The sequence below is a fragment of the Arvicanthis niloticus genome, chromosome 16 (assembly GCF_011762505.2).
Source record: "Arvicanthis niloticus isolate mArvNil1 chromosome 16, mArvNil1.pat.X, whole genome shotgun sequence".
Taxonomy (NCBI): domain Eukaryota; kingdom Metazoa; phylum Chordata; class Mammalia; order Rodentia; family Muridae; genus Arvicanthis; species Arvicanthis niloticus.
This window is the reverse complement of record NC_047673.1, coordinates 25,226,366-25,235,665: the sequence shown is the minus strand read 5'-3', so window position 1 is coordinate 25,235,665 and position 9,300 is coordinate 25,226,366. Positions and strand designations below refer to the sequence as shown.

The 9,300-nt window shown below is 45.4% G+C and overlaps 1 long non-coding RNA gene across 1 annotated transcript; it reads right to left on the bottom strand.

Moving 5' to 3' along the window:
- Nucleotides 1-260: 260 nt before the first annotated feature.
- Nucleotides 261-2,976, bottom strand: LOC143434675 (uncharacterized). Its single transcript, XR_013104360.1, has 2 exons — nucleotides 2,833-2,976; nucleotides 261-1,281 (listed from the first exon to the last, which is right to left on the bottom strand). It is a non-coding gene; the product is annotated as an uncharacterized LOC143434675 (long non-coding RNA).
- Nucleotides 2,977-9,300: the final 6,324 nt, after the last annotated feature.

The following is a 9,300-nucleotide window of genomic DNA, read 5'->3' as shown; positions in this document are numbered from 1 at the left end:
CTCCCATATCAACTCTTTAAGCTCCAAGCACTCAATGGGCTTTCCAGCCGAGAGTTCCAAACGCTTACACACACACACACACACACACACACACGCTGTCACAAGCCCAGTCTGTTATCTGTCGTGAGCAGTTTGTGATACGGTTTTAGGGTCCCCATGGGGAGAGGAGAAACAGGTCCTCTCCACTCAGGAATCGTATACAGGATTGACTGTGAGATGGTCAGTTCCCCAGAGGGGAGAGAGTACGCCAGAGACAGAGGTTTGATATTTAGTTGCTCTTTAATAATGCACAGCAAACAATATACTATCACCAATGCTAAATCTACTGTAACAACGAGGTATTGCCACATTTCCTATACATTGCCTGTATCAATATCAATACAATAAACACAAATAGTAAGTTGCTAATTACCGAAGAAATAAACATAGCAGTAAGTACATTATTATTCATGAGTTATACGACCTAAGTCCATATGACTGTAGTTTCCAGAAGCTTAGGTCTAGAGAGTGCTTGACCACGAAGATAGGGGCGTTCTGCGGCTTCCAACAGCTCAGGTCCAGAGGGTGCTTGACCACGAAGTTGTTGGAGGCTTCGGTCTCTCGGCTGTCTCCTTGATGATCGGGTGCAGAGTGCTCAGTCTCTCAGCTGCTGCTTTGATGATCCATGCTGCAGAGTGCTTGGTCTCTCGGCTGCAGAGGAGGCCTGAACAGAGGATCACGCTAGCCAGTCATGGCTACCAGTGTGATGGGATCACGCTAGGTAACCATTGCTACCAGTGTGATGAAGTGCTCCAACCAAGGGCTCCTTTTTTATGCTTGAATTAGGGTTACTTCTGATGTACATGGCAGATAACCAGATGTGTCTGGTTATCTGTGGGCTATGACTTCATTACAGCTGGTTATCACACTTATTCAAAACAACTTATTTTAATATACAAATATTTTGATTCATAAGGTTTTCAAAACAACTTTTTATTATCAAAACAACTTCTGGTTATCACAGCACTTCAAAATAACTTCACTTCAAACTTGTTTTCTTTCCTATTACAAATATGGAGTTGGTCCTGTTAAGGGCCTGCTCCTTACACACACACACACACCGAACATGAACATGGTCTGGTACATCATAGCAAGGCCCCACTATCTGGTACTAATTTCTGTCCTAATTTGCTCTCTGTTGCAGTGATAAAACACCACGACTAAAAACAGTTTGAGAGGAAGATTTACTTAGCTTGCAGTTCATCATCTAGGAAAGCCAGAACAGGAAGTCAGAGCAGGAACCTGGGACCAAAATGGAAGCACAGACCATAATGGAACATTATTTTCTGGTTTTCCTCCCCTGCATGTACTCAGTCAGCCTTCTTATACAAACCATGCCACCTGCCCAGGAGTGGTACTGCCCACAGTGGTCTAGGCCCCGCCTACATCGTTAGTAATCAAGAAAAACACCCTATGGATACACCCACAAGCCAATCTGATGGAGGCAATTCCTCAGTGGAGGTTCCCTCCTCCCAAATCGCTCTGTGTTAAGCTGACACCTGAAGCCAAATGTGACCATTTGCAAACATGGTACATTCCTTTCATTGTATATTGAAGGCGCTGTGATTACAAAGATTGAAAAATTGTTAAGACTTTATGAGTCTCGAGTATAGCCCCCCTAAAATATCAGAAGAAAGCCTGGAGATTAACATTAAAATGCTACAAAGGGGGCTGGGGAGATGGCTCAGTTGTTAGGAGCTCTTATTACCCATGAAGAAGACTCTATTGATCTCCAGCTCCCACTGATGGCTCACAAAACTCCAGGTCCAGGGGATGCAACGCCCTCTTCTGACCTCCATGGGTATTGCATGCATATGGTGCACATACATACAAACTTACATACATACATACATATACATACATGCAGGTAAAACACTCATACACATTAAAGAAAAAATATTAAAATTCTACAAAAATATTCACATAAAAGTACCAAAACTAAATATTCATTGCTTCATGGATCATGCAATTATACTGAAACACATTTCATACATCTGTGCCAATGAAGCAAAGTATTGATGTCGAGCAACCATGGGGGGGCCTCTCTAATTTGCCAGAGACGCCCCCCCAAAGACTCACAAATTATCAAAATATCATAAAAACCTGAAAGCAAAATAAGTATGAGGACAGCAGTTAATTTAACAGTCAGAGGTGTTTCTAACCTGTTCATTGAGTTCATGTACTTCAGGTGGCCCTTGGACAAGTCTGCCTGAGAGCTGAGGAGGGCCCTGGACATCAAAGATGAGAGGTTTCTATCACTGTGTGAAGCCTTTCCCTAAACTGACTATTAATCTGGATTTGGTCTGCAGGACGTTTTATTTTTACCCTGGGCTCTGTCCTATGTCAAATTTTGCCAAGTATTTCCGTGAATCCCATGATAATTTGACATCCATTCAAATGATGCCTCTTGTTTTTTAATATTTCTATTTAGCTATTAGATTTCTGGCGCGTGGCTTTTAATTTTTAATACTGAGCACATTCTATATCTTAGGCCAGGGAGCATGAACCCATTGTGCAGTTAATGAGTTTCTTCATTATGAACCATGCATCGAGCGAGCAGTGGTTTGTTTAAACTTGGTCAAACATTAACAATGCTCACACAGAACCTTGAGGGGGAAAATCCTCTTCATTCGACCACATGGTAAGATTTAATGTTAGATGAAAAATTTAAAAAGGAAAAGAAAAGAAAGAAAGAAAGAAAGAATTAAAAAATGACATTTTCGGTAAGTCAGGAAGCATATATACAGTGCCAACACAGTAGAGGTCTGTTAGGATGAACAGGTAGATACTCACAGGCTGCCATGAGGAAGCCATTGAATCTTCAACAGACCTCCGAGTGCCCACACTCCTTTACTAAAGAGCAGTCAGGGTCTGAGGTCTTACCACTCCAATTTTCGCGGAGTCTCCAGGACTAATCATGTTTATGGTTCTGCCTTGAAGATTACAAAGCACTTCTGGGAGCACTTGTCAGTTAATCCCTGGGGGGGCGGGCAGGGGGGCAGGGGCTCTAACCAGTTGATCAGGATTGGCTGGTCTGTCTAAAGAGGCAGTAGGAATGTTAAGAACTTGGCCTTTATCACTCTCAGGAGGGGAGGGGGCAAGTTATCTTCTGGAAACCTCAATCTCTTCTTTGATAAAACAAGGATAATGCTATTTACCTTGAAGGCTGGTTGTAAGGTTGAAAGGGCACATAGCATCTTAACCACAGATAGATAGTATCTGTCCAGACAGCCAGGTCAGTGGGAAAGCGGCCCCTTGGCTCCAGAACTGCTTCTCCAGCTGGGGAGCTGGGGAGAGTGTTTTTCTTGGTGGCACCCCAATTCCATGACAATATCGAGGGACAGGGAGCTCTTAAGGCCAGGTCAGCACCCCCAACAACACCTAACCCCACACATAAACCAACATTCTCTTGAGATTGCTCCTCTGTGTTTCAAGTTAGGATTAAAAGTCAGGAGAGATGAACCTTGAAAGTGTGAAGAGATGCCCATTAGACAAATGGCCCGAGCTGCTGACCCGTGCTGCTGATTGTCCATCTCCAGAAGAGACAATGCCATGAAGCACAAGAGTTTGGCCAGTTTCGTCTTTGTAGTGTGGTGTGTGGAGTGGCTGTGTGTGTTGAGGTGTGGGGGTGCGGGTGCTGCTGACATCAGAGCAGGTAAGAGAAGGAAAGGTGTGGGTCTAGGACACACACATACACACACACACAGCCTCTCACAAGTTAGCATGACCTCTTCTTCAAAATGGCTTTGTAACATAAAGGTCCCAACCTGTTGCACTTCATCCTCTGTGGGGGCATGTTTGGCTTATGAAAGTAAGGAGTACTCAGAAACCAACCCCTCAGAGACAGTGATTAGGGGAGTCTGGCAGCTCAGAGGTTAACATGGGCACGTTCACCTGGGTTCTGGGGCTCAACTCCCCTGCTCACTATGTGAGATTTCTTTGTTTTGTTTTAGACAAGGTCTTACTATGTAGCTCTGGCTTGCCCAGAACTCGGTATGTAGATAAGGTGGGACTTGAACTCACAGAGATCTACCTACCTCTGCCTCCTGAGTGCTGGGATTAAAAGGGTGTGTCACCAAATCTGGCTTGTTTTGTTTTATTGGTGGATTAACAGTGCCCAGCCCAACTTCATATACATGTGACCAACTCATTCGCTGTCTCTCTACTCTGTTCACCTATATGTTTAGGATAATAGTAACCTACCCACAGAGTTGCCTGTATGCTGGGTACATGGCTCTTGTTAAGAGAGGAGAGGCTCTACCATCTCCTGTTTTAAAGGAGGCTGTAGACCATGGCACAGGCCAGCCAGGAAATGAAGCACTTGGCTACAAAGCTATTCCCAAGGGCCTTCCAATCTCAGGTCTTGAATATAATTTTAGAAGTAAGGGAAAAGGGGGGATGTGCAGATAAGAACAATTTTTGACAAGTGTTTAATCACTGAGGAGAGAAATAAGGATTGGAAGGCGTTTACTCTTTGATCCCTGCTTGTATGGATATCTTTACAAAACAGTGGGTGATGGATGTTGAAGGCAAACCATTTACTTCAAGAAGGAAACCGTCAAAAGAGCCAAGGGAAACATGAGCCTACAGCATCCATCCACAAGAAAAAGCAAAAGTAAACTAATCATCAGCCAGGTGTGCTTGCTCTCACTTGTAATCCTAGCCCTCAGGGAGCTAAGGCAGCAGGATTGCCATTGAGCTCAGGGCCAGCCTGGGCTACATACTGAATTCCATGACTATATATATGAGACTTGTCTCAAAAACAAGTAAAAAAATAAGCCAGGCATGCTAGTGCATGCCTTTAATCTCAGCACTCTAGAGGCAGAGGCAGACGCAGGCAGACAGCCCTGCGATGATGGAAGGTAGCCTGATCTATATAGCAAGTTCGAGGCCAGCCAGGATTAAATAAAATTAAAATCAAATTTTTGTCATGAGAAGGCTTTAAAGCTGCTAAAGTTATAAATTAAACAGAACATGAGCCATCTTCTTATAAAACAAAAGAGTTTCATCAAGTTCGATAAAGTGCTTTTAGAGACCACACCTGTGCACTCAAACGGACCAGCTGCCCTAAAAGGAAGAAAATGGATATTGACAACATTCAAAAGAGAATTCCTGAGCTTTCAGTTGCTTAGAATTCCATCCATACTTCCAAACTTCCAAGACTATCAGGCCTTACGGCTTTTCCTTTCCTGTCCTGTCCTGTCCTGCCCTGCCCTGTCCTGTCCTTTCCTTTCCCCTCTCCCACCTATTACTCCCTCCCTCTCTCCCTCCTCCTCCCTCCCTCTTTTCTTTCTTTCTTTCTTTCTTTCTTTCTTTCTTTCTTTCTTTTCTTTCTCCCTTTCTTTGTTTCTCTCCTTCTCTCTTTTTGTCTTTCCTTCTTTCTCTCTTTCCTTTCGTAGTAGTTAGATGTGATGTTTCTTTTGAGCTTGCCTGACATGGGATTAGAGCCCTATGCCAAAATTAGCAGAAGCACCCTTCAAGGAAGAGAAGGGTCACGGGGAGGAGAGAAGAGTCACAAGTCAGCCTGGCAGTGTTTGCTCCGGGCACTAAAGGAACAAAACACACCCACACCACCAGTGTGCCAAAGCAGTCCTAGCAACTGGGGTGCCAACCCTGGACCTGCCCAGAGTCAGAGCCCCACTGAAGCAGGAAAGTTAAGGACACATGTGAAAGAGAAAGGGGACCCTCACCCAAAGGGGATCAAACTAGCATCAAACAGCTAGGAAAAAAAAAAGCGTTTTTAACACAACCAACAAAATCTTTGCAAAGAATGTTTATATTATATGCAGACATTGCAAACAAGAATATTAAAATAGTGAGGAGCCTTCCCTAAGGCCAGAGCACATATGACCTTCAAGCTTAGCCTCATTCCTTTGCCAGCTGGGAACCTGCAACTTCCTGCGCATCTCAAAAACAAGATTAGAGAAAGCTCGTTTACAGTCAACAGACCCCACCCTCCTCAAGACCTAGTACAGTAAGGATTCCTTTAACCCCTTTGCCCTCTGCTCTTTCTTAGCCTGTAATCTTATCCGGCTAGCTGCAGAGGTCACACAATAGACTCATTTACTAAATGGAAAAACAAATCAAGAAACTTGAAAGCCTTTTGAATGATGTAACTAACGCCAGAAACCACCAATACCCTACTCTTGATAGTTGTCCTGGGTGTGCATTGTCCTACCTAAGCTTACCCTGCCCCCAACCCTGACCGGTCAGCCACATTTTGCTCTCCTGCCCCCCCCCCCCATGTGAGCTGGCCTCTTTCTTCCTCTCTCCTCCCCTACCCAACTCCCCCTTTCCCATGGTGACTTCCCTGGCCTAGGGCCCTAACCCTAACCCCCTGAACTCGCCCTCCCTGAGAGCTTTCCAATAAACCCCCCTTTAATATAAACTAATCTGGCTCAGATTGGCTCATTTTGCCGACAGCAGAGAAATAACCTATCACCTTTGTGTGTGAGCATATGTGTTGGGATTCAGACCCAGAACAAACGGCTGAGGTGGATATTTTACATACCCAAGTGGACCTGGCCACGAGGTGCTCCCTGCATCCCTCAGTCCCTATCAGCTACAGGATATGGCTGGCATACCCCGCCCTCTACATCGAACTTTCCAGCCCAGGGGCTGAGCTCCCTTACCCCAGAAGCTCTTCCCTACACACTCCAGACATTTTATGGTCTCTCCTCCCTCCCTCCCCACCTCTTCATTTTCTCTCTCCCTGTTTACACAAGCTCTTTCTTTCTCCTCTCCTCTGTCTCCTTCCCCTTGGCCACCTCCCTGGTCTCCTTCCTTGGGACCATTGAACCCTCCGGAAAGAGACTTCCCAGTAAAACTACCTTTATATAATTTAGCTTGAATTTGCCGGTTTTACCGGTCGAGACTACTAATCATTGTGTGTACCTGTGCTTGTGCGCACACAGGGAGGTTAGAAGACTTCAAATGTCTTCTATTTCTATCTTTATAGACATTTTACTTTAGATTTAATTTTTTTATTTGATGTGTGTGAATACTTTGCCTCTGTGCGTGTCTGTGCGTGGGCGCACGCCCACGCTAGTATACTGTGCATGCAGTACCCAAGGAGGTCAAAAGAGGGCGTCATATCTTCGGGAACTGGAGTCAACGTATGGCTGTGTAACTGAGCCTAATGGGAACGAGACTTGTTGAGAACACCACCAACAAATTTTTGTCTTTTTGTCTCTTGACCCCTTGCTCTGCCCGTCCACCTTATTTTTTTGAGGCAAGGTCTCTCACGAAACCTGGAGCTTGCCCTTTTTAAGCTAGTTGGACAGTGAGCTCCCTAGGATCTTTCTAACTCTGCCCAGCAACCCAGGGATTATAGGCGCATGCAGCCATACGCTTCTTTTATGTGGGTGCTGGGGCTTCGAACTCAGGTTCTCTCACTTTCAGCAAGTGGTCTTACTGAGTCATCTCATCTCCCCTGCCCTCCAAACTTCTCAGGAAACTCCAAAGTCAACTATTCTAGATTCACCCGAGCAAAGATCTGCAAAAGGATGTTTGTAGATCTTTTTGTAGGCACAACATGGGCCTGCACCTCTTGCTCCCCCTACCACCATCACAAGCGTCAAGGACACACGCCCAAGGGAACAGATACCTACCTCAGCCCCAGGTGGGAGATAAGTACCACCGGAGGCTCAGAAGAGCATCCCAGAGTGGTCTGAGGCTCTTCCCAGTCTTCAGAAGCAGTCAGCCAGAGGCTGGCATGTCCTAAGTCTGGATACCTCCCCTGGGGTTTCCATTGAGGCTTGGCGCTAGGAGAAGGCAACGAATGGGAAAGGGAGACATTTTCTTTGTACATTTGAGGAAGCAGACCCCGCAACTGGTTGATCTCTAAGAAGGAACTCCACCTACCTCTGCTTCCCAGGTTTTTGAGGGGTGTGTGTGTGTGTGTGTGTGTGTGTGTGTGTGTGTGTTGGTTTGGTTTTGTTATTGAGACAGGGTTTATCTCTGTAGCCCTGGCTGCCCTGACTGTCCTGGAACTCTCTCTGTAGACCAGGCTGGCCTTGAACACAGAGATTTGCCTGGCTCTGCCTCCTGAGTGGTAGGATTAAAGGCGTTACACCACCACCACCCGGCTTTCTGGTATTCTTTTTGGTAGCCTCTGTCTCTGGTTTAGGTATCAGAGTGGTGCTGAGTCAGACCTGAGTGAAGACATCTCTCCTTCCGATTTCCTAGAAGAGGCTGTGTGAAGCTGGTGTTGATTCTCTTGACCTATTTCATATAATTCTCAAATTAAACTATCTGAGCATGAAGAACCTGCCAGTTTCTGTTGTTGTTTTGTTTTTCAGGCAGATGAGATGTAAAATATTTAAAACAGTTTACATGAAAATGCCTTAGAGTTTTCATATACTCTGTCTCCTCTAATATCCATGGCTCGGAGGATGCTACACTTAGTTCGGGAGCCACAACAACACATCGTTACCAACTCAAGCCTGAACCTCACTTAGATTTCCCCCACAATTTTCCAGCTCCTACCTGGGACCGCACATCACAGTTGCTGTGAATCCCGAGGTTCTTGGCTCTGACTGTTTCTCAGACTTTGTTTTTAAGGAGTAACGGTCAGGAATTTTATAGGCTTTCTCTTGTGGAATTTGTCTGATCTTTTTCTCACGATAAGGATCAAGCCGTGGGTTTGGAAGGGAGCGACCACAGATGCTATCTATCAGCGGGACTGGTTGTCTTCTTTATTGCTTCCACATTTCCTTGTGGTCTACTTTTGACTTGCCTCATTTCTTGAAGAGGGAACTGCAGTTACAGGTGTGCCATGCTAATGATTTCTTTGTCTTTTCATTTTTTATTGTATTATTTATCCCGTGCATGCTGTCCTCACATGTGGAGGTCAGAGGGCAGCTTTTGGGAGCTGGTTCTATCCTTCCTCCATGTGGACCTAGGGGTGGAACTCAGATCCTCGGGCTTGGCAGCAGGTGCCTTCCCCACTGAACCTCCTGACCAGCTGACTCTGCTCATTTCTGACTTGTGCTCTTGGAGGTATAAATCTGTCTCTCAGCATGGCAGCAGCAGCAGCATCTCACTTCTTGTGATGTTATTTCCCCCTCTCATTCAGTCCTAAGTACTTTTTTAGTTTCTTTGAGTTTTCCTAAGAGGCAGAATCCAACCAAGACTATAGAATATAAACCTGTCTCAATGAGAGAGAGATGATCTGGGAATGAGACGGCTCAGCTTCCTGCTCCGGCTGCATGTGGCAGCCATGAATGCCTCCCTCACCCTTGTGGACTCCCTGTCTCAGTT